This window comes from Periplaneta americana, chromosome 12 (genome assembly GCF_040183065.1).
Source record: "Periplaneta americana isolate PAMFEO1 chromosome 12, P.americana_PAMFEO1_priV1, whole genome shotgun sequence".
NCBI lineage: Eukaryota > Metazoa > Arthropoda > Insecta > Blattodea > Blattidae > Periplaneta > Periplaneta americana.
Window position 1 is genome coordinate 119232114 of NC_091128.1, and position 24987 is coordinate 119257100.

The window sequence follows — 24987 nt, forward strand, 5'->3', positions numbered from 1 at the left end:
CCCCCAATCTTAGCTAAACCTGCTCTGTATACTACTAACGTTCCAATATGTTTATGTTACAGTAATAAAAAATTAAACTTACATGTTCTGCTCCAACATTATGAATTGGATATAGGAAAGTATAATAACTACTACCTACTCTTTTCTTGAGAATTACTTTCTGATTCCTGAGATTCTGAACTGGATGAAACCAGCTAACATACTAGGTGACCATTTTGTATGTGGAACGTAAACAGCGACGCTGCGATCTCTTATGAGAGAGAAAGACATAGTATATGGCACAGTCTAGTACATACAGTCACGAAGCTTGAGTTGTGAGGGTGCTAGGAATAATACACTGTGCCGATACTATTTCGCATTTTCTATAATGAGGCTATATTAGCGTTCCTAGTGGTTAGCAACTATCTATGGATGCATATTTACTACGTATTGAGCTTCGTGACTGTATATACTAGACTGTAGTATATGGCTAGATCACTGGAATAAAGGACCGATCGTACTGTACTGGTGACGTAAGAGCGGCGCGTCGTGTAGTGCAAGCGACTACCGTTCCACAAACAGAATGGTGGGTAATACGCAAGCTCTTCCCTCTAATACAGGTTGTCTGTTTATCGAATTAAGAGGACGGAATGGTATAAATAAACATTACAAGACAGACGTATAAAATTTATTCCAACCCTATCAACCCTGCATAGATTTACTCAGAAATAATCAAATATTCAGAGTCAACATTTTATACACAAATTACTCGAGTGCTCCAATCGTTATATAAGATTTTAATTAAGCCTGAGTAATATTACGAGCGAGAATAATACAAGAATAATACCTAATACAAGAGTAATATCTGCCATGTAGAGATTAAAACTAAACATTCTAAATAATGATTTAATCACATGGGAATAAATATTAGTATTAAATGAACTAGAGCTTATTCACATATGTACTATAGTTTTTAGAAGATATTATGTGTAAGATTTGAGAACTATAGCTTTAATCATTTCTGAAAAAGCGGGAAATATATTTCTGAAAATGTGAATTAAGAAATCGAATTGAAAATTTATTATTCGGCATTTAAAAGACAATTTTAGCCCTAACAATAGCTAATAGTAATAATGTAAATCTATATATTTTTAATTAACAGAAATTACTGAAATTTATGTATAAATCCATAGGCTAAACTGAAAATGTGTTTTTTCGGTCATATACCTAAATTATCGAGTTCCCTTAATATAACTAGTGATTCACACAATTTCAAATAGTCCTATCTAATAAGATGGTTGTTTGTTGATTCCCAGCACATCTAGATATGGTCGACCAAGACATTATATTCTGCTAAATCTGCCTAAATTTAATTCCAATAGCTGACGGAACCCATTATGCAAGGTAGAATTCATTACCCATCTTCTGATTGAGGTTCTGGCTGATATGTACTTCTATTATCAGGCAGTACCTCTCACTTGACGATATGTGTTTGTATACATCTGAAGCCTAATAGGTATGTGTAATATGTAGCTAGTTGGCGATGTATGCAATGGAGGGGAAAACGAACTGGCACCCTATCCCATTATCTCCTGGCCTAATTGTCTCATAAGTGGTGCCTTCTTGGTATCATTTCTGAGGTTCAGACCTGTCTACAGATAAGTTGACTAAACATAACTGAGAATGTGATAGACGAAGACGGTAACTAGGAGAGGAATTTTCACATTTTTTCTTACTTTCTACACCAGAGGGTACCACTGGGGATTAGTCAACAGAGCCACCTATGCCTGAAAGTGGAAACAATACATTTACGGCAATTTTAAGAATTTTATGATCGCTATTGTTACAATGTTATGTTTTACTTAACGACGCTCGCAACTGCAGAGGTTATATCAGCTTCGCCGGATGTGCCGGAATTTTGTCCCGCAGGAGTTCTTTTACATGCCAGTAAATCTACTGACATAAGCCTGTCGCATTTAAGCACACTTAAATTCCATCGACCTGGACCGGGATCGAACCCGCAACCTTGGGCATAGAATGCCAGCTTTATACGAACTCGCCAACCAGGTTGACGATCGATATTAATCTGTTGAACATTTCAAAGTGCTTTCATATGCCGTAAACTTAGTACAGTACGATTATTTAGTCCTGACAGTCGCTGGCGATCTGCGCCTGGGTCAGGCGAGTCCATTAAGTTACGCCAAGGGATGTTCAAGTTAGTTAGTCTGTTGCCTGCAGTCAAAGCGATCGGATGTCTCACATGCGTTGTGTTTCGAGTACAGTTGAGCTGTACTGCATTCCTTTAAGGACCGCTGCCCCTTATCTCTACTCTGAAACTCTCCCCACTACTCCTATTACTTCCCCTCTTTCGCGTCGTTGAGCTGTCAGGACTAAATAATCGGGCTGTACAGTACAAAACACATTTCAATTTTTCGTCGTAATATGTTGGTTATTGTAAATGAATCTGTACCCAAGTGTCAAGGATTCAAATCCGGTTCAGGATCATGCCTTTTTGTATTATTATTTACAAAAAATCATTTTCCGTGGAAACCGCGGTAACAGATTTTGTTTCCTGGGTGGAGAGTACTGTCTTCCTTTCATTGACATTATAACAATATGAATAAAATTATTAACAATAGCATTTCGCCTATATTTTTCATGGTTAAATAATACTTAAATAGTCATTGATGCGTAAATACAGTAATATATTATCCTTTATAAACCTGAAGAGAAAGATTCCTATTGATTAGAAATGTAATGCTAACCGTTTAAGATTAAAACTGTGATCAACTTTCATGCATTCAGGAAAATAAAAGTGGCTTCACGCTTTCTGTTAAATTAATGAAAGGGAAAAGAAATTTTAAATCATCCCTTTGCAACTCAGGCTCATAATTAAGTATGAAATAACTTAAGTTTCTTCTCTAAATCCTTCCTGGTGGCAGATAAAGTGTACTAGGAATTATGCAAAGTCTATTTCAACTTTCTCTTTAAGCTGATTTCCAGATGAGAAAGTGATTATTGTAAAAGATTTCAAATCTTGTTTGCACCATTACAATCATAACACTCGTGTTTTCATTCCATTAAAAAATTATAATCACGAAAGACGATCTTCAGTTATACGAAACCTGATTCAACACGAGTTATTTCTTCACTCTCTATGCTCTGCTTTTAAAACAAGCTAGACAAGTTTGCGCACACTTCAACTGTCATTATTGGATTAGACAAAAAAGAACGTTTGATAGAAGCAGCTGGAATATCACATTCTTAAGCAAGACGATATTTTCTTTTTTCTAATAATTAATCTGTGCCGATAATTATATATTTTACGTCTTTCAGTTTAATTTTATGTCATATTAGACTATAACTTACGAAAGAAAGTCTTTAATTTACCTTCACATTTCTCCACAAGTATTACTTCAAACGCAGGATTTTTTATATTTCTGAATAGTATAAAACGCTTAAAAGTGTTGAAAACAAATCGAATTTGGCAGAGATTTCTATTCTAATGTACTTACAGCCAATCTATGATGAAAGATTTAATACATTGCATCACTTGTAGCATTTCTATTGGTCAGTATCCCTTCAAGGTCAACACTTGTGTTCACTTGTCAGATACTATAGTTCTACCCTTCTTTTCCTCGTCTTACTTATGGAGAAATTTATGTCCGGTTTTACTTGTCCTTCATACGAAATATAAAGGGAAAGTATTTTCACGGTGCAAAAATCGATATTTCCGGTAAAAATACAAAGCGAACTGTAAGTAATGTCATTAATTTCAGCAGCTAATCTTTGAGATACTTCAAACAAAAAAGTTTAATACAATTTTGCTCGTTTCTCTTCCTTCTTGAGATAAAAATTGTTTTATATGAAACATTTCATAGCGCGTTTTGGGAAAGCCATTGATTGCATCACCAATATCCGCAGTCAATTTAAAAGAGCAATGTTCTATGATAATGAATGATTTAAAGAATTTTAGTTTTGTCGTTAAAATGTGGAGAAATTTGAATCCTAAAAAATGTAACATTTTAAAATTCATTTTCGGATCGAAAACTTACAATTTCCCGTATCAATTTTCTGCACATTTAAAGAAGAAAACTAAAATTCTTTCAATCATTTATTATCATAATACACTGTTCTATTAAATTGACTTAGCATATTGGAAATTCAATCAACGGGTTTCCCAAATCTCGCTATGAAATGTTTCATATAAAATAATTTTTATCTCGAAAAAGGAAGGGAAAACGAGGAAAACTGCATTAAACATTTTGTTTGAAATAGCCTATCTCAATGAATAGCAACCTGAAATTAATGACGTTACTTACGATTCACCATGTATATGTTTTCACAATCCCTGATAACGAAAAAATTAATTTTTGATATTCTATTTTAGGAATGATTGCTCCATTTATAATAACATTTTTCATTTCAATTAAACTAATATAAATGCAATATTTAATAGGTGAAATTCATTTTTATTATATTCCAATCAATGGGAGTTTTATTTTCCATGGCCCCTGGCTTAGTGATATAAATTAATTAGAGGATTAACAATAATTCCAAAAAGATTAAAAGTTAAATTTGTAATAATTATATTACTGAGAATTGTTTTGTTTCGCTATTTTGCAATATCCATATCATTTTAATTAAAAACCCAATGCAATCCTGTACTTTCTGCAGCCGTTCTTGATGCATTCATTTTTTTTTCGTAATTTTGTTTTCTTTCTTTCGTTTCATGACTGGTTTTCATTCTGTAAGTCAATATTATTCTTTTTCTAATATTGATATTGCGACATTCAAACAAAGAGTGCATCTGTTACAGAGGAACTAGTGGAATCTCTAAAAAAAATCCACGTTCAAGCTAGTGATGACCAGAGCTAGGAAGTTGGTACCAAAATTGTTAAATTGTGTGAGCTTGGACTCTATCTCTACCGAGTGAAAAGTAATAGCGCATCTCTCAATGCCAGTGAACCAGACCGACAAACATGTACAGCCGGATGGTAACAAAACCATGTATTCCAATCGTCCACAGCCTTAGAACAAGAACATAATAAAGAAATAACATAAAAAACAATAATTTTTAATTATAACATTCGTAACACCCGAACCAAAATATTTTACCCAGACTTATAAAAATAACATACATAGTATACAATGACGATGCTATCCTCATTATAACAAATAACAATGAACATTTTCATTTTATAAAAAGAAATACTCCTTTAATGTTGAAAATAAAAAGATGCAGTACCGGTATATCTTACTATCATCAGGAGGACAACTACTTTGTAAATATATTAGAGTATCTCGTATGTGGCATATAATATTAAATCCATAATTCTTTTCAAGAAAAATTTTCATTTCTATTGTAATGACAGCTAGGAAGTTCGTATCGTAATTCCGATGTTGAACTTGAATGCAACCGAATGCATAGCAGGACGACACGTCAACATTTAACGAAGAATAATCCTGAGAAAAATAAATCTGTTACACATTCCTGTTTCCATAATTATATAACAGATGAGTTTATATTTTAGGAATCATGCATGATATTAACATTACGTAAATAATCTATACTAATAATAAATCTGTAGCCAAAATTTTTCTGGTAATTTTAGATTTTCCAAAAATTAATTGGTGTTAACATGTATAATTAACCACCCTGAAACCGAAAATCGCTTTTTTGAAATTTTTGTTTGTATGTCTGTCTGTCTGTCTGGATGTTTGTTACCTTTTCACGTGATAATGGCTGAACCGATTTATATGAAAATTGGAATATAAATTAAGTTCGTTGTAACCTAGATTTTAGGCTATATGGCATTCAAAATACTTTATTTAAAAGGGGGGTTATAAGGGGGCCTGAATTAAATAAATCGAAATATCTCCCTTATTATTGATTTTCATTGAAAATATTACATAACAAAAGTTTCTTTAAAAATGATTTCCGATAAGTTTTATTCTATATAAAAATTTGATAGGACTGATATTTAATGAGATAAATGAGTTTTAAAATTACAATAACAACGCTACCTAAGACGCTGTACTGAAATAAAAACAGAGAACTTCGTCTATAAGGGCCTTGGACAACAACAATCGAAAGCTATTAAACATAGCCTAAGGGAATGTTTCTGTGTTTGTATAAAATAATATCGGAAGCTAATTGTTAAATTATTATTTCACCATTGGAAAGTGTATTTTCTCTAGATGGACATAATTCTATAATGTTATTACAGTAACTTCTGAAACATATAGCAAGTAATATAAAGTATACACATTAAAACTAAATGATATGTCAATCTTCATTAAACTATGGTTGCATGTAATAACAATATTAAAAACATGTGAAAAGAATTGTCATTGCACCAAATGATTGCTCTCTGGACCGAAATGACCGCATTTTATTTATTTAAATACAATGTAAATTAAGAAACATATTAAACGATTTATCCTTCTATCAAACACGAATGTTCCCTGGATCAAACGTCCTATTTTAATTATGTAATTACTTTATATTTATTTCTAACAGGTGCAGCGGAGCGCACGGGTACGGGTAGTACAATAATAACAGAATAGCTCACTTTGTTCAGAACCTAAAATGTTCATATAAATTAGCAATACCCTTCAAACTATTCACGACTCTACAGAGCTCCACAGAATGCTACTATGCGTTGTTTATGTGAACATACTGTGTATCGTCTGTAGCGAGCGGGAGCAGGGCGAGGCGCGGGTGAGATCTATACTCCTCGCTGTATTCAGCTGAAATCTACTGTTCTGGTACGAACTTCCTATAACTCAAGCGAGGCGAGTGGAGACGCGGGCGTAATGTGAACTATCTCGATGTCGCTATATGAACGCAGGGAGAGTATAAGTGGCGCTCAGAGCTGCAGGACTCCACTGGCCTTGGTCGAGTAATACCTATCGCGATGACAGGACAGTATCCTTCTTGCATAACACGAGAAACACATTTAGTACTTGAGATGTAAGTAGGAAGAACAAATGCTTTTCGAGTCTCCTGCATGGTGAAAACCCAAATTGCAGAAATAATAACAAATGCCTGTCTATCAGGCCTTACAACACGAAATAATTTTTTTATATAACTTATTGATCAATCACTATTTGTAACTTACTCTTTCTGGGGATGCTAGAGAGGTCTTATATTAAAAAAATCAATATGTATCTTTGTTCTGGCAATAAAGTATTATTATTATTATTATTATTATTATTATTATTATTATTATTAATCAGCGTCTGTCAAAAAATCTGAAAGTTAGAATTTATAAAACGGTTATATTACCGGTTGTACTTTATGGTTGTGAAACTTGGATTCTTACTTTGAGAGAGGAACATAGGTTAAGGGTTAAAAATAAAAAAATAATGGAGATAATTATTACAGTTGTCTGAACACTATTTATTGATAAAATAAATAAAATAATAAAACTGGTTAGAAACCATACATGTTTCGGGGGCTATGCTCCCCCATCTTCAGTGGTTGTACCACGACTACGGTGTAGATGTTCTACCGCGTGTCGTATCTTAAACAGGACTGTGGTACAACCACTGAAGATGGGGGAGCATAGCCCCCGAAACATGTATGGTTTCTAACCAGTTTTATTATTTTATTTATTTTATCAATAAATAGTGTTCAGACAACTGTAATAATTATCTCCATTATTTTTAATCTTCACTTATGAACACTGTTGTATTTTGACTTTTTAAGTATTTAATAGGTTAAGGGTGTTTGAGAAAAATATTTGGGGCTAAGAGGGATGAAGTTAGGCCTACAGGAGAATGGAGAAAGTTACACAACACAGAACTGCACGCATTGTATTCTTCACCTGACATAATTAGGAACATTAAATCCAGACGTTTGAGATGGGCAGGGTATGTAGCACTTATGGGCGAATCCAGAAATGCATATAGAATGTTAGTTGGGAGGCCGGAGGGAAAAAGACCTTTAGGGAGGCCGAGACGTAGATGGGAAGATAATATTTAAAATGGATTTGAGGGAGGTGGGCTATGATGATAGAGAATGGATTAATCTTGCTCAGGATAGGGACCAATGGCGGGCTTATGTGAGGGCGGCAATGAACCTCCGGGTTCCTTAAAAGCCAGTAAGTAAGTAAGTATTATTAATCAGCGTAATTAACGCTATACAGACCACTTATAAATATAATACAAATACAATACGTGACATAGAATTGAGGGCAGCCTTCATTGGGCTTCTCAGTGAACAAAAAAATTGTTAATAAAATTATATACAATGGTTGGTGTGATGATACATTTTTTATTTTAATATGAGGTCCATTGGAAGTCGGCTCTCGATTCTAGTGGGAACTGTGGACTTTCTTCCGAGAGAGTAGCGGACGGCGCCTGGAACATTTTCTAGGTTGTTATAGAACTTCTTAGCTTGTGAATGAATAAACTGTTTGATTGTGTCAATACCAGTTTCTCTGTGTAGTTGGCTGTTACGGAAAAAAACAAGGAGAATTGAGTGAAATTCGTAGGACTTGATTTTGAAATGACTGGATGTGTTTAATTTTACTTATTCCAAAGAATACAGAACATCCTTCTACTCAACGTCTTTCAGCATATCTCTTCCACGCCTCTGGAATTCTCTCCCTGACCATGTTAGAGACTTTCGGACAAAAACAAAATTCAAATTTAAATTTAAAAATCACATTCTAGTTCATGGAATTGCTTGTTGAACACCTGTCAGATTGCGCAACTTCGTCTTAACCCATGACATATATGTAGTAAATATTGTAACTATGCTTTTGTAAAATTGATAGTTAATATGTAATGTATATATTATTATTATTATTATTATTACTATTATTATTATTATTATTATTATTATTATTATTATTAATATCAGTTATCACTATCATCATTGCTATCTCTGTTTTCTTTCTTTTTTCTTGTATTAGCTCGATGAGTGCTCTATAATGTTCTGTAGACTCTCTTGACCCTCTATAGGGCTTTAACTTAATTTGTATTATTTTCATCAGTGTTTGTATTTCTTTTTTGTATTTATATGTGCTAACTGGTAGGATGGAAGAGAAGGCTTTATGGCCTTAATCCTGTCAGATTAAATAAATAAATAAATAAATCAATGATTATTATTATTAGAATTTAGGCTCCTAGGAAAGCAACTAAGTATTTTCAGCCCTCACTTTCTTATCTAAAATTATTTATTTCGGCCTAATCTATCGTCCTTGAAAGTTTATAAAATGAGTTTTTTTGCACCCTGTATTTATTTTCACGGTCACAGCACGGTTTCATTTTTCTACTGCCAATTTTTATTGGGCAGAAAGGGGCTTAACATTTTGTGGATTGTAAGTAGTTTAGTGTTGGTCTACAGGGATGTAGTAGCGATAGTTCTCTTGCATTAATGCTCGTTGTCATCGCCATCACGCATAGCTCTTACAGTAGCTTCTGGCGGATCAAGAGAGACGAAACACAAGGTAGTAGATGCCGAGAGGGAGACGGAAAATGGTGCACGGTGTGGTTTTGGACGGCGCTCTGACTGACGGATGGTAGGCATTTAAAGCAGCTCTGAGGGTGGAGGCTCGGTTGAAAGTCATAAAGTACTAAGTGGAGAGGATTCCATTCCCGCATATACATACATACGTACACACGTACCCAGAGCGATAAATTGGATGTGCTATTTCGCACGATTTGATGAAGGCTGTGTGGGTATAGTTTAGTGCGGGCTGCAGGCATTCAGACCTACTTGAAATCCCTGGCTGGATGCACCCGCGCTCTTCAGGTATATTGCCGAGGGAATTAGTCTTTTCCAGACAGCCAGCATGATTTAACGCCGCATACTTCACGTCCCTGTAGTAGGCTGCACATTGTGAATTCGTTAGTGTTATATTACTCAATGGGGGAAAAAAAATTCATTGTTTCACACGAAATCTCAAATAGTACCGGTAATGAATTTTTTATTTTTGTCGGAGGAGCGTAAAAAGGTACTATTAAAAATTTAAATGTGCATTTTAGAACACATCATCATCATTATCATCACCATAACCATTATCATTTTCAACATATCCTGAATTAAGAAACGAACTTCTTTCATTCTCGATTGGTCGACGTTGTATCAGTCATTCTCGAGTTTTGCAGCAATTCCTGTCCATGGCAAATGTCACTACTATGTTTCATATTTACTATATAAATTAAATTTTAAAATAATCAATAGAATACAAAGAACAATTGGGACAACTTTTTAATTGTGCTTCAAAGTATTATATATTTAAATGATTTCTATAAGCTATTTGAAGTACTTGTAAATATAAATTGTCCAAAACCACAAAATTGAAATAATATTGCTTTTTAACTAGGGACCGGATTTTTATGTAATATCAAGGTGTGAAATATGTCCATATTTACGTAAGAAAAATAAGTTGAATATGTACCAAAATATGTAAAATCATGAAAATATTTAATATCAATATCTGCGCCGGTTTGTATTGTTAAGCCTAGATATTTGTAGTCTGGTACAATTTTTAATTTTCTGTTCTTCATGACGATTTCTACTGTTTCTGGTGCTCTTCCGCCGTTTCAGAGTATCATCATTTCTGTCTTGTTCACATTTATATCAAATTTGTTTTTATTACATCAATTTACCATGATGTTTATTGTTCCTTTTAACTTTGTTACGTCTTTAGAACCTACTACTATGTCGTCCGTTTATGCGTATGAGATTATTCCCTCCTTGATTTTTACAATACAAAGTAGTTGTATGAGAAAAGTTGCCTTTAGTTCATTCATATTTACAGTGGGCGGTAAGGTGTGAGTGCCTCTTTTACTTCCTGGAGCTTAGAGGTTATGTTTCGTCCCGAAATATCCTATCCTTTCTCGGGTAGGTAAAAAGGCTTATTTCAAATTGTAAACTTCTTTTTTCTTTTAAAGAAGTAAAAATGAATAAAACCTCTAAATATGAAGATTTATGTAATATCAAGCCATAATATGCAATGTTGGGAAATATGTAAAAATAGGCTATGTAGTATCAAATTTTAATATATTAATGCTAATTACAAGATTCGCAGAGATTTATTATTTATATACAGCTAGGTTCAAAGGAATATAATATGTAATTACATAAAAATTCGTTTCACAAATGGTGAGAAAGATTCAGATGCTCTTGTTTGAAAACTAACTCCTACTAAATTAATACCAAACCTAGGGACTTTACATGCTCACTTTATGAAATTTAAACGTAGAAAGTAATTTTCAAATGCGTCATAGAATATTGATGTCCTTGATGTTACCTAATATGCTTGTGGTAATAGGCCTATTTATGTGTTTGCAATTTGTTTCTGGACTCTACTATAAAGTGTGCTGATATTAGAGCATATTCCTCCCAGATATACAGGTGGAAAAAAGAAGAATTGCTTTGAAATGTGTAATTGTGCTTCAAGTGTTTATATTATATATATATATATATATATATATATATATATATATATAAAGGTAGGTTAGATCAATTGTATGGCCTTTGAGTTACTTAATATTTTGACAGTAATAATAATAATAATACTGAAATGTCCATTATTTTTGGTAAATGTACGACTTGTTCCTTTGTGTATATAACATAAGTTCAACTTGATACAGATAGTTTTTAAATTATAAAAAATCGAAGCATAATCAAATGTCCTCTGAGTTATTATCCTTTGTGTTAGCATAAAATAAGAACCAAAAAGACTGGGTACCACCAACCATATGAGTATTTCAATTCATTGCGTTGATAAATATAAAAAGTGTGTGCAATAAACCAATTAGCTTAAACTGAAGTATTTCAAGTACCTTGGGGAGTTTATAATTTTCCATTTCTGATCCTCTCAATTGCTGCGAACTCAGAGAATGAGCCATATAATCATCATCATCATTAGGGTTTTCAACTTTTCAGAAGAAAATATAAAATACTGAGAAATGGACAAAATTTCAGATAGAAAATTTGACAAATTATTATTACACTTACTGGAAAACTATTTTATTCTACACTATTAAAAATTAAAATGAACACTTTAGGAGGTATCATCATCATTATCACCATCACCATCAATATTATGATTATCAACATATCCTTAATTGAACACTGCAAATGGGAAGCACTGAAAGTGCAAAAAAGCCTTTTATATTATCGGCAAACACGAAAAAAACATAAAAATTGATATTACAATAATTTGTATGTAATAAACATTGAAGTTCTTAGGCCCGGTTGCAGAAAAACCGATCAGATATGATCAACTATCAAGAAGGGTTTGATTGGACATTAGTTCTATTTTGTTGCATTTAGAAAAATCAGTATTTGATCTGAAATTAATATTCCATCAGATATGATCAACAGATTTTTGCTGATTAGTGATTGATCGTTGATCAAGTGTATGTTGTTTATAATGAAATTGTAGTAATTTATATACGAAATACTGGTAGTACGTAGGTATACCACAGTCTAGTATATATAGTCACGAACCTCAATATGTAGTAAATATGCATCCATAGATAGTTGCTAACCACTAGAATCGTTACTATCGCCTCATTACAGACAATGCGAAATAGTATCTGCACAGTCCATTGTTCCTAGTACCCTCATCAACTCAAGCTTCGTGACTTTAGGCCTATATACTAGACTGTGGTTATACTGTACTGAAATGGCCTAATACATTCTTCCAGTGAAGAAAGCTTCAAATAATACGAAGAATATTCGATAAATATTCATAAATGATGTCTGACGTCATATGATGAATGACGACGTGATTTCCGACCGGGACCGAAAAATTGTTTTTTTTATTTATTTATTTTTTATTTTTTATTTTTTTCCACCGAAACACTATCCGTCTTATTTTCTATTTCATTCATAAAGCCCTATAAGATCCATACTATTAATAAATATGTAGCCGAAATTTTTCTGGTAATTTTCGATTTTCCAAAAATAATTGGTCCTAACATGTATAATTAACCACCTTGAAACCGAAAATCGCTTTTTTGACATTTTTGTTTGTATGTCTGTCTGTCTGTCTGTCTGGATGTTTCTTACCTTTTCACGCGATAATGGCTGAACCGATTTATATCAAAATTGGAATATAAATTACGTTCGTTGTAACTAGATTTTAGACTATACGACATTCAAAATACTTTATTTAAAAGAGGGGTTATAAGGAGGCTTGAATTAAATAAATCTAAATATCTCCCTTATTATTGATTTTTATGGAAAATATTACATAACAAAAGTTTCTTTAAAAATGATTTCCGATAAGTTTTATTCTAAGCAAAATTTTTATAGGACTGATATTTAATGAGATAAATGAGTTTTAAAATTAAAATGACGATGCCACCTATTGAAGTGCAATGAAATAGAAACAAATGACTTCGTCTATAAGGGGCCTTGGACAACAACAATCGAAAGCTATGAAACATAGCCTACAGAGAATGTTTCTGTTTGTATGAAGTAATATCGAAAGCTAATTAAACATTTGTATAATTAATTATTATTTCAGCATTGGAAAGTGTAGTTTTTCTAGACGGACATAATGCTATAATGTTACTACAGTAACTTCTGAGTGAATGGAGGACAGGTAAGATTAAAATAGCTTCTTATGCACAAAAAAACTTGATAGAAAGAAATATAATTGCGTATCACTACATATGCTGTATCACTATTTAAGTTATTTGAAGGGTTCAGAACCATAGTGGGCCAAGCGCCATTTACTGAAAACGTAAAAAAGAAGGGTTAAAATTAAGTCATTACCATAATTCAATGGAAACATATAGCAAGTAATATAAAGTATACACATTAAAACTAAATGATATGTCAATCTTCATTAAACTATGGTTGCATGTAATAAAAATTAAGAAACATGTTAAAGGAATTGTCATTGCACCAAATGAGTGGAATCTGGATCAAAATGATCGCATTTTAATTTTTTTAAACAATTAATTTAAGTAACATATTAAACGATTTATCTTTCTATCAAAGACGAATGTTCCCTGGACCAAATGTCCTATTTTAATTATGTAATTACTTTATATTTATTTCTAACGGATGCAGCGGAGCGCATGGGTACGGCTAATTTTTAATAAGAGGGGTCTATTGTTATCAGAAAAATTTTACCTCTCACGTTTTTAGTTCGGTTTACATCTTTTACTTATTTTGTTGTCCATACAGATGGAATCCGCCTGCTTTACTCCTACAAGGAATATCAAAACTGCAAAGCATTCACTTGTTTTTTTGATCAGCGACCACTCGATCACATTCGTTTCTCCCCTCTTGAAGAGCATCAAATTGGCCGTGGTTGCTAAATAGCTCTGATGCCAAATGCATTCCTTTCTCAAATCAGCAATTAGTAGATCGAGACAAGTTGATTGGAGATTCAGTTTCGTGTAACGCAATGAACAATCAATTAAATCAGACATCAACTGATTGGTGATCAGTGACTGATCTGATTCGAATTTCTGCAACAGGGCCTTATAGTTTCACATCACATTCAACACCTAACTTGAAAAATATCTCAAAATTATATTAATTTAGGGATGCATTTTCATACAAAAATGAACATTTTGGTAAAGATATGTGTGCTATGCTGCATTGCCAAGAAAACTCTGAATGCGTTCTGCATCACCACACTCAAAATTCTTACAGAGTAACACCACTGTACAGTAGACCTATTTCACATCAAGAAATTCAACTATGGTAAATAAGTCCTTCAAATGAGGTGATTTTATTCATATTCAGCTTATTGCATAATAATTTTATTGACATGTGTCGGTCTTCAGCTTACAAAAAGAAATACGAAGATAATAATAATAATAATAATAATAATAATAATAATAATAATAATAATAATAATACTTACAAATGGATTTTAAGGCACCCGAAGGTTCATTGCCGCCCTCACATAAGCCCGCCATAGGTCCCTATCCTGTGCAAGATTAATCCACTCTCCATCATCATAACCCATCTCCCTCAAATTCATTTTAATATTATCCTCCCCTCTACGTTTCGGCCTCCCTAAAGATCATTTTCCCTCCGGCCTCCCAACTAACACTCTATATGCATGTCTGGATTCGCCCATACGTGCTACATGCCCTGCCCATCTCAAACGCCTGGATTTAATGTTCCTAATTATGTCAGATGAAGAATACAATGCGTGAAGTTCTGCGTTGTGTAACTTTCTCCATTCTCCTGTAACTTCATCTCTCTTAGCCCTAAATATTTTCCTAAGAATCTTATTCTCAAACACCCTTAATCTCTGTTCCTCTCTCAAAGTGAGAGTCCAAGTTTCACAACCATACAAAACAACCAGTAATGTAACTGTTTCATAAATTCTAACTTTCAGATTTTTTGACAGCAGAGTAGATGACAAAAGCTTCTCAACCGAATAATAACAGGTATTTCCCATATTTATTCTGCGTCTAATTTCCTCCCGAGTGTCATTTATATTTATTACTGTTGCTTCAAGATATTTGAATTTTTCCACCTCTTCGAAGAATAAATCTCCAATTTTTATATTTCCATTTCGAATAATATAATAATAATAATAATAATAATAATAATAATAATAATAATAATAATAATGCCGAATAATTTGTGTTACTTGATGTAAATCCGATTTTAAAAATAGATTAACTTATGAAGACGAATTCTGCAATCTTCTTTGCCCACCAAAAATTACATCACGATCTGATCGGGAATGAAACCGAGGTCCCCAGATGGAAGATCAGCACGCTATATTTTGAGCCACAAATGTGTCACTCCAATAATATAATTTGATGTGATAAAAAGGTTTTATGATACAAGAACTACCTTAAATGACAGCAGTAAAAGTTTGGTCATAAGCTGCAGTTCATTTCTGATTTTAAACATAGAAACTACTTTTGCTTCAACGTCTCAGGGATAAATGTAGGCCAATTTTCACGTTCGCTTAGTATTAGAGTTGTTACAGGAAATGTAATCTTGTTGATTTATTAGCATGTAGTCTTTAGCAGATTTTTAACATCTTAACTTTTTGAAGTTATAATTACAAGCATATTTCATAGGTTTTTAAGGCACGAACTTCCGGCCCCAAATAATTAAGAACACTAGCCATTATTAATTATTAAAAGAAAAGCGAAAAGACTACTTTAAAATGAAATATGCTTCGAGTCTATCGTCATTTCCTAATGTAAATTTGGCCTACTTTCATTTCGCATTATTCCCGTCTAGCTTATTCTTATGCTGGGTGACGTCATTTTCAGCAGGAAACATCCATCGCGACTGCTTGAAGACGAAACATTCTACACATTACGCTGGCAGGAAGCAGTGGTGCTTATAGTGAAGTATGAAGCAGCAACTTGGGCCTCAGCGCCTCCTAGCGTCTGGGTTTTCACAATGCAGCCCTGCAGATGTCTTACCATATTTCTATCCGACTTACCCTGCATAATGTACAATCAAAGGAGACAACTTGAGAAACCCTCCTGCTTCAGCGAATTGACAGCATGTAGAGAATGCATGTGTATAGGAAGAACAGACCACAGGGTGCCTCGAAAAGTGAGCAACCACAAGCTTTCATTAACTACAAGCATTTAGGCAGGGTTGGCCGTGTAAATTACATTATAGAGGGACATCATTTTATTTTTACTTCAATTTTTATTGTAACTGAGTTTTTAAATGTACTTCACTCCCACCCCTTCTACTAATGAAGTTCAATCGTCCTCCACACAGATCCAAGACCGCATATACCAACCATGGAGAAAAATAGCTCCGAAGGGTCACTGCACTCAAAGCCGCTTTACCTCACTCCACCAACCCTCTCCTCCGCCTGGTGCTTCTCTAGAGACGCTTCATTCAGTGGCGGGTATGGCTTCGATCTCGGGACGTCCGTTTCAGGAAGAGTGGCAGAAAGAATTTTTTGTTACTTACAAAAAGAAGAAAGTCTGTTGCTTAATATGTAGGTTTAAAATTGCGCACATAAAACGCTTCAATATTAAACGCCACTTTGATCGGAAGCATAAAGCAGACTTTGGTGATCTTACAGGTATTTATTTACAATTTTAAAAGCTATTTTCGTAATATTTGTGAAAAGATACAGAACAAGATATGTTTATGGTATTTTAGGGATTTAGATACTTATTATTTTATTAAGTATCTGGAACTGAACTTATTTAAAACTTTGAGTGCATATTATGCCTACCTGATGCGTCGTCTTTCCATGAAAGATCTTCATAAGTAACCGCAATGGACATTGAGATGTGCCTGTTCAATAATCCATTTGTATTTGATGTTGTCCAAGCAGCAGAGCCACTATAGAGATGCAAAAGAGCACGCCACTAAAGTGTTTAGAAAAAATGTATTAGATCTTTAAATACTTACCAGAGGAGCAATTCCCTAATCTGCGCACATTTTCAGTGCCTATTGTATCTATGTTTGGCTCAACTTACTGTTGTGAGCAGTTTTTCTTTTCAAAATGAATATGACCAAAAGTATCTCCAGGTCTAGGATCACAGACATGCATTTAGTTTCAGTATGACGGTTGAGTTGTTCTATTTTAGAGCCAAATATATCCTTTTTAGTTAATAACAAGAAATTTCGAGGGCAATCAATAACAAAAAATGAAAACCAGCAGTATAGGCTATAGTAGTATTTCGTTTCATTCATATCTCATATATTTTGTTTAATATGTTTTAAAGTTAAATGACAGTGGAGCTTAGTTTTACTTTCTTTAGTATTTATAAGAAGAAACAATTGATTTTGTTAATCATTATATTGTGTTTAATATGTTTTCAAGTTAAATAACAATGGAGCTTAGTTACTTTATTGTTTTTAAAAAGAAACAATTTATTATGTTGAGCATTGTATCGTTTAATATATTGTGCAGTTAAATGACAATGGAGCTTAGCTTTTTTCTTTATTGTTTTTAAAAAAGAAATACTTTATTATGTCGATCACAAGGCAGTTCAAGAATTTTTTGTGCACATGATAAAGGAATAGTTATACAATTGAAAGATATATAATTTGCCTAATGACAGTAGGTGGTCGTCATAATTATTTTATGATACGTGTACTTCCTATAAACAAAATACTTTAAAGATTTTGAAACAAGAAATAAGAGCGGAGAAATTACTGATGCGCAAGGTGTGTTGAATCCACCACTGCACTTGACTTACCAAAACAACTGCGTTACCCCTCGCCTGTCAATCAAACGAATGTGGGGTGAATAGGAACGTTCCCTCCCTACTTTGCTGATAGTCCCCATAGCTGGCATATACATTCATAGTAGCCTTACGGTCATAGTAAACAGTATGTTCCAAAAATATGTTCACGTTTTCCAGTGACGAAAGAGCTTTCAATATTGAATCATTTTCGCACAGGTACTGTCGTCCATTTCCCTACGTCGCATCCCGGTTTCCCCCACCTGCTTCTATTCGCCTCTCTGTAAAGACTAGTGGCTGGGCTGTCTTAGCTCTTTTCTGAGAACATTAATTTCTGTTATTCTACGTAATATTATACCCACACAACTGTTTAAAATAACTTAAATAAAAGGACCTCGTTAAGTAATTAACTGTCACATGATTTTCCCCTTTCTACGCCCTGCGATATAACTACTTGGATGAACAGTAGATAGCATGTCTGAGTAATTTTATCTTTTCGGATCGGGCAGAAGTGAAGATTGAATTTACAGTGCGTAAGGTACTCTTTTATAGAGTAGGTACAGAATTATTTCAACATGAGTTACTGGTACGAAACTGGTAATTGGAATTACACACATTAGAACTGAAGCCTGTATCGAAATGAACGGCCACCATTTTCAAAAATGTGTTCAGATATCCATATTATGATTATTTTTCAATTTAACTTCATTCTCTATAGTGTACGCTTATGTGCTGTAGACGGTATAATATACACTGCATAATGAATACGTCCGCATGGACAGCTCAGTTCGTGAGAAAAAACAGTCATTGTTAACACTGTACTGTATTTTGATTAAACAAAAACCTAATGAAAATTATCAAACTTAAAAGCGTGATATTTCCTAGTTTACGTAAATGGATGAACTACTTTTCTTCCCTCCTATACTTAATAAAGTGATTTGTTTGTGTATGACACCAGTATCATCGAACTCCAGTCTTGGAAGAGGGTAGCAAACGGTGTTTTCGGTTCTTAACCGTTTATCCAAAGGTATAGCCAGGTTAATATTAGAAATGTTAGTAAAAATAAAATGATGTCCTGTACATATTTTGCCATAATTCACGTCTTGTGGGAAAAACTAATTTTTACATGATTTTCTAAGTGACGTAATAAATTATTTTCATTAGCATAAAATAATAATTTGGATACTCTTCTCGTATGCGCTTGAAGACGTGTGTTTTAAAATACAGAGACACTGACTCTGTCGCATTGGCACTTAATGCTTTCTGTGGTAAAATAGATAACTGTTGCAAACAATGGATAGTAGTGATGAACCTACAGAAGTCAAAGCTTGTTAAGTTAACTTATAAAAGAAATATTTGGAAAATGTATAATGTGTCTTTTACGTGTTAAATTTTATTATCTGTTAACATGTTTCGGCCTGCTATTGGCCATCTTCAGAACAGGCTGTTGCTGGTCTTGGCGCCTTTTGTTTTGTAGATTGCACCACATAGTTGAGTCACGGTATCTACAAAGAAAGAGGCCGTACGGACTTCAACAAACATTATTAAGTCAGTCTCAGAAAGACCATTGAAGGTGCAGTGCTAGTCTTTGAACCCGTGCACCGTACAAATCAGAACCCAAAAGCGTCAGTTATCAGTAAGGTTCTAGATCTAACAAACTCTATTTCTTACAAAAACGACTATGATTATGATTATGAAAAAGGAAAATAATAAGAATAATATATTGTGAGTTTTTCTTGCCTCGTAATGTTCAAGATTTGTTTTGAGGGAAAAACATAGCATCAAATGTGGTAGGAAAACAGTAACGCCTTTCTTTCAGTATACAGTACATCATGTCTAATAGACAGAAAGAGGCATTTCCTCGCGGTGGTGTTCGGTTTGCCGATACTTCTAATGCGCTTACGCCTATTACCTCATTATTGCTACCGACACGGAGCATTGAGAGTACCATAAATTGCAGCTGTAGGCTATGAAAGCGTCCGATTTTATGGTCCATAATCCCTCCGACTGGTGGTAGCGACATCCTTCACTTTCCTGCATCTACGTCCCATCAAAATCTTTTGTTTTACCCAACATGGGTGACAGTCGCAGTTTCAGCCCGCAGATTCCTCGCTGGAGCTTAAATATCACCGCCACTCATTTTCCTGCTTTGAATCGATTATTTCAACTTTTCGAGAGCTGTAATTTTATTGTAGAGCCCGGATGTTTAGGCATTTAAAACAATTAGAATAGACAGGCAAAAAAGGCAATAAAACGCAAAAAAGCACATAATCTTTAAAAAGGCATTATAAATCTAAAAAAGGCATAATACATTTTAGCAATAAATTTAAATTATATCAACATAACTCACATATTTACTTCGTAGGTGACATATGTTTACTTTAAAAATGCTTTTTTTTTTCGTGACTAAATATCTTTTCACAAACCTTACGTAACAAAACTGTTCCATCGGTTGAAAACACATGGGCACCAAATTCACTAACGCAAGCATGAAGTTTACTTTGCAATGGTTCTTCAATTTAGGCATTCTAGCTAACCGATCTTATACCTTCTGTCACCCGACAATAACTGACTGTTCCTCACTCAAATTTCTTTCTCCTACAATAATAAACACGTTAACACAAAATTGTAACAGTAAGATTTGAAAATATGAAAGCAAACAATTGTAAATGCTACGTGACAACTTCTATGAGAACGAGCATAATATTTAATATTATAAAGCTGATTGTTGATATCATGAAGACATGACAATATTATATCTGTAACTGTGGATTGTCGATCATTATTCATATTACACCAATAGTATTAAAGCACGATTATTAGCAGATTAAGCACCGAAATAAATTACTTATATTTACTATTGTTAGTAAAGTTAGTCATTGTTTCAAATATTTAAATTCATACACATTATATTTCAATTAACTACAAAATTGCAAATAAACCAGAAATGTTGCTTCATAATGACAAAAAAGGCATTTATTAGTAAGAAACACCTTAAAAAGGCAAAATAGGCAAAATAAAAATTGACCCTATCACTTTGATTTACTCCAATTCACATTCATATCTATTCAAATAATGATTTACTTCCACCCAGTAAAAAGGCATTTTGCCAAACATCCGGGCTCTATTTATTTATTAGCTATGTTTTTTCTCTCTGATGCAGTATTTTCTCTAATTACTTCCTTGATATTTTGAGAATTCTAATTTTTTCTATATTACTCATCTTCTTCCCGTATTGCATCATAGACATAGGTAAGCTAACTGGGTTATCCGCTACACAACTTTGTTACACAATAATAAATCAATATCACAAGCAAAAATTACTTTATGCTCGACCATGCCGAAATGTAGTAATTATACACCTGGTAGCAGTCCTTTAATGAAGTTCAGGTTTTCGATTATTCTCGGATATGCAATCGAAAGACAGCTAGCAAAACGTCACGGAGGCTGAAAATCCAATACTGTCGCAGAAGATTATGTTCTGTTACTATAATAATTAGCATTAATTGTAAATAATATTAAAATAAATTCAATTTGTCATCTCGTTTTTCAATTCTAAATCAATTTCCAGGTTATATCAAAATTATTACTCTTCTCTAGATTATATATCAAGGTCAATGACATTATTGTTCCTCGAAAAAAATCAATACTTTCGCGTCTGCGCACATCTCACAATTTACTAGCTATGTACAAGGTCACTTCTGCTCTTCAGTCAGATACGAATAAAATGAATACTTCTGAATAATTTCAAGTTAGAAATATGGTCGAGCATAAAAAGTCGTATGAAACGTGTCTATAATGGTAATTAAGACGCTCGTATCAAAATTATGAAACTCGCTTGCGCTCGTTTCATAAACAAACATACTCGCATCTTAATTACTATCATTATAGGCTCGTTGCATAATGTACTATTTGTATTTAATTAAACTTGTTTAAAAATTACGTTATTTAACGTACCATAAACTTCACAAAAATCTGTTTTCCTCATTCATGAACTTCATTTCAGTCTACTGTTTTCGTATTATATACCGGATACTTATATTTCTGTATACTTATATTTCATTCTTTCATAGGAACACTAACAATATACTGAGTTACTACACAAAATCTTGTTTTTCGGAAGTATTCAAGCTATTCACTCAGCTTTTTCAAGAAATTTCAATTTATATTTCTTAAGAGGGCATTTTTCTCTAATCAGCTTATAGATACTGTATTTAAAAATCTGCAAATTGTCGTTTGATTAAATCATCCTCATAAGTATAGCTATAAGTAATTATTCCATAACTTGTTGCCTATTACATTACAAATCTCACACAAAGTAACTATTTCTACATTAAGTCTACATTAAACCTGTTAAAATTAATTAATTCAGTATATTATTATTGTTCTTAATATATGTTTCACTCTTTCATAAAATTCATTTCAATTTTCATTATAAGGAAAAATAGTTGCCTTATATACATATTGGACATTGTGCCACTGTCACATATTCTCTGACACAGTACATGCAGGTAGGCCACCAAAGGCAAAACTGAGAGGTAGAACTTAAACTGAGGGGATTGGATCTGGCATCGGAACTGAAATCCGGTGTGGCTTAATGGATAAAGCGTCACAACGTAGAGCTGAAGACCCGGGTTCGAGTCCCGGTGCCGGGGAGAATTTTTCTCTGTTTTATCCATCCTTCATCATATTGCTCATATAAATTTTTTATAAGAATTTCTAAAAAAAAAAAACATTTTTTTTCTTCTCCAAGAAGTGACTGTTTCTCCACAATTCCTTATCAGCGCCTTTGGTCTCTAAGATCATAGAAAAACATATTTCGCCTATATACATCACTCCATTTTTTATTTTTTGTCTTTTCATTTCTTATTTCTCGTTTAACATGGGAATCAAAAAATTTGTTTAAAATTCTCCGGTACGACAATTTTTATGTGATCATACCATCTTATCTTTTGTCATCCTGTAGTACTTCGTTAATAGTCTTCCTCATATTCACAGTCATTCTCACAACGGTAACAACTTTCCAGTTGACAACGAACCCAGTCTAGCAAATTATGTAGGAAATTTTATCCGTCAACATTGGCGTGGCGACGGGAAAGTAAAGCCCTGACCTTCCGCTAATGTATCCGACGAAAGTGAGTTTCTCTTTGTTTTGTCCATGAATACCTGACGAAGAGAGCTCACCTTGACTCTTTCATATCATGTCTGAGAACAAGTATATAGAGAAGTGACAGTCATGTTTCCAGTCTACCCAGACGGCGGTCTTTATTTTGATACTGCGTCATTGAAACCTACGTAGCTATACGTGATTACTATACTCCGTTTCATATTGTCTGACAGGAGAAGTAAACATTGCCGGCAGAGGACGAAAGAAATATAACTATTGCTATTCAACCAATGACAGAGGTCTCATTCCACACTTGTCTTGAAGTTGGACACGGTTGAACGTTTCAGACCGCCCAACTTGAAGTCAAGCATGGACTAAGACCTCTGCCATTGGTTCAAGAGCAATTATACTTCTCTCCTCATCTACTGACATTTATGGGACGAAGTATAGTACCAGGATTCACATGCACAAATAAGGTATGAAATATGCATAATAATTCACGGGAATGCGAAAACATGCAAAGTCTGATTTTTTTAAGTTTACTATATTTTTAAAACAAAATGTGATTATGTCAGGAAGGTAAATAATATATTAAACTGTATTTTAGTAATCTAGTTAGTAGGCCTATAACAATTTTCTTGTGTTGAAATAAACTAAGTTGTAATTACCTGGTTGATTAAATTCAGATTACGTCAGCCATCATCAGAACTAGTGGGGTTTTTGCTTATTCCGGTGTCTTCAGTTGTTTTGCTGTAGGGTGCTTTTGTTTATGGTAGTGTGGAGTAAAATAGGGTTGTGTTCGGAGATTCAGTTGTGTATTTAGGATATGTTGTGTATTTATGTGTGTATATATTTCGTACTGTTATAGTATGTTTAATTTCTGTTTTTTTTTTTTTCGCTTGAATATGTAGGATTTTCTTGTCTGTTTTTGTAGCTATGGTTGGTGTTTGTGACGTGTTCTGTGTATGTGAAGATATTGTGTGATTTGGTTATGGCTGTTATGTGTTTTTTGTATCGTGTTTGAAATGATCTCCGAATCTGTCTAATGTAAAAGTCGTTACAACCAATAAATATGAGTTTTTATACTCCTGTTAAGTTTTTGTTTGCTTTGTTTGCATGTTGAGATTTTTTGTAGAGTGTTTTGTGTTGGTGTTGCCTTATATAAGCTGAAACTAATCAACTAGGTCATTACAATTTTATTTAGTTTATTCTAAGACATGAATGTGGCTATATTAACTATATTACTACGTGAAATAAAGGTTAAAAGTGTGTAATCAAGACAAATACTCCATATTTATTGACATTAAGGTTCAATGTGTTTACTTTATTGCTTTATTCACATTACTTTCTCTGGTTGCAAAACACAACTAATTATTTTTGAAGGTTTTTTTGTTGTTATACTTCGTTGTCTACTAGAACATGTTTAATTTTGAAAATGATCGTTCAGCAACACATGAGTTCGCTGGACAAAATTTTAGTGAACAAATTGTCAAATTGTGAAAATCCATGTTCAAGTAAGCCACACTTTTTTTTGGCACAAGAACTTCTTTATTTTGAGCACAGTGCTGTAACCGGATTGTTTTGATAATCCCACATCTATACTGCGTTACATAATGTATGAGAAGTGATGTAAACATTGCTGGCAAACGAAGAAAGAAGGATAATTTCTATTCAACCAATGCTGGCAGAAGTCACATTCCAGTCTTATCTTGAAGTTGGGCGGTGTGAAGCGTTTACCTACGCTCCACTTCAAAAGAAGCCTGAATTGTTAC

At 33.5% G+C, this 24987-nt stretch overlaps 1 protein-coding gene across 1 annotated transcript in view; it reads left to right on the forward strand.

Annotated features, from left to right (window-relative positions):
* LOC138710845 (uncharacterized) overlaps positions 1–24987 on the forward strand; it is a 78537-nt gene that overhangs the window by 24700 nt on the left and 28850 nt on the right. The gene's annotated exons all lie outside the window — the stretch shown is intronic.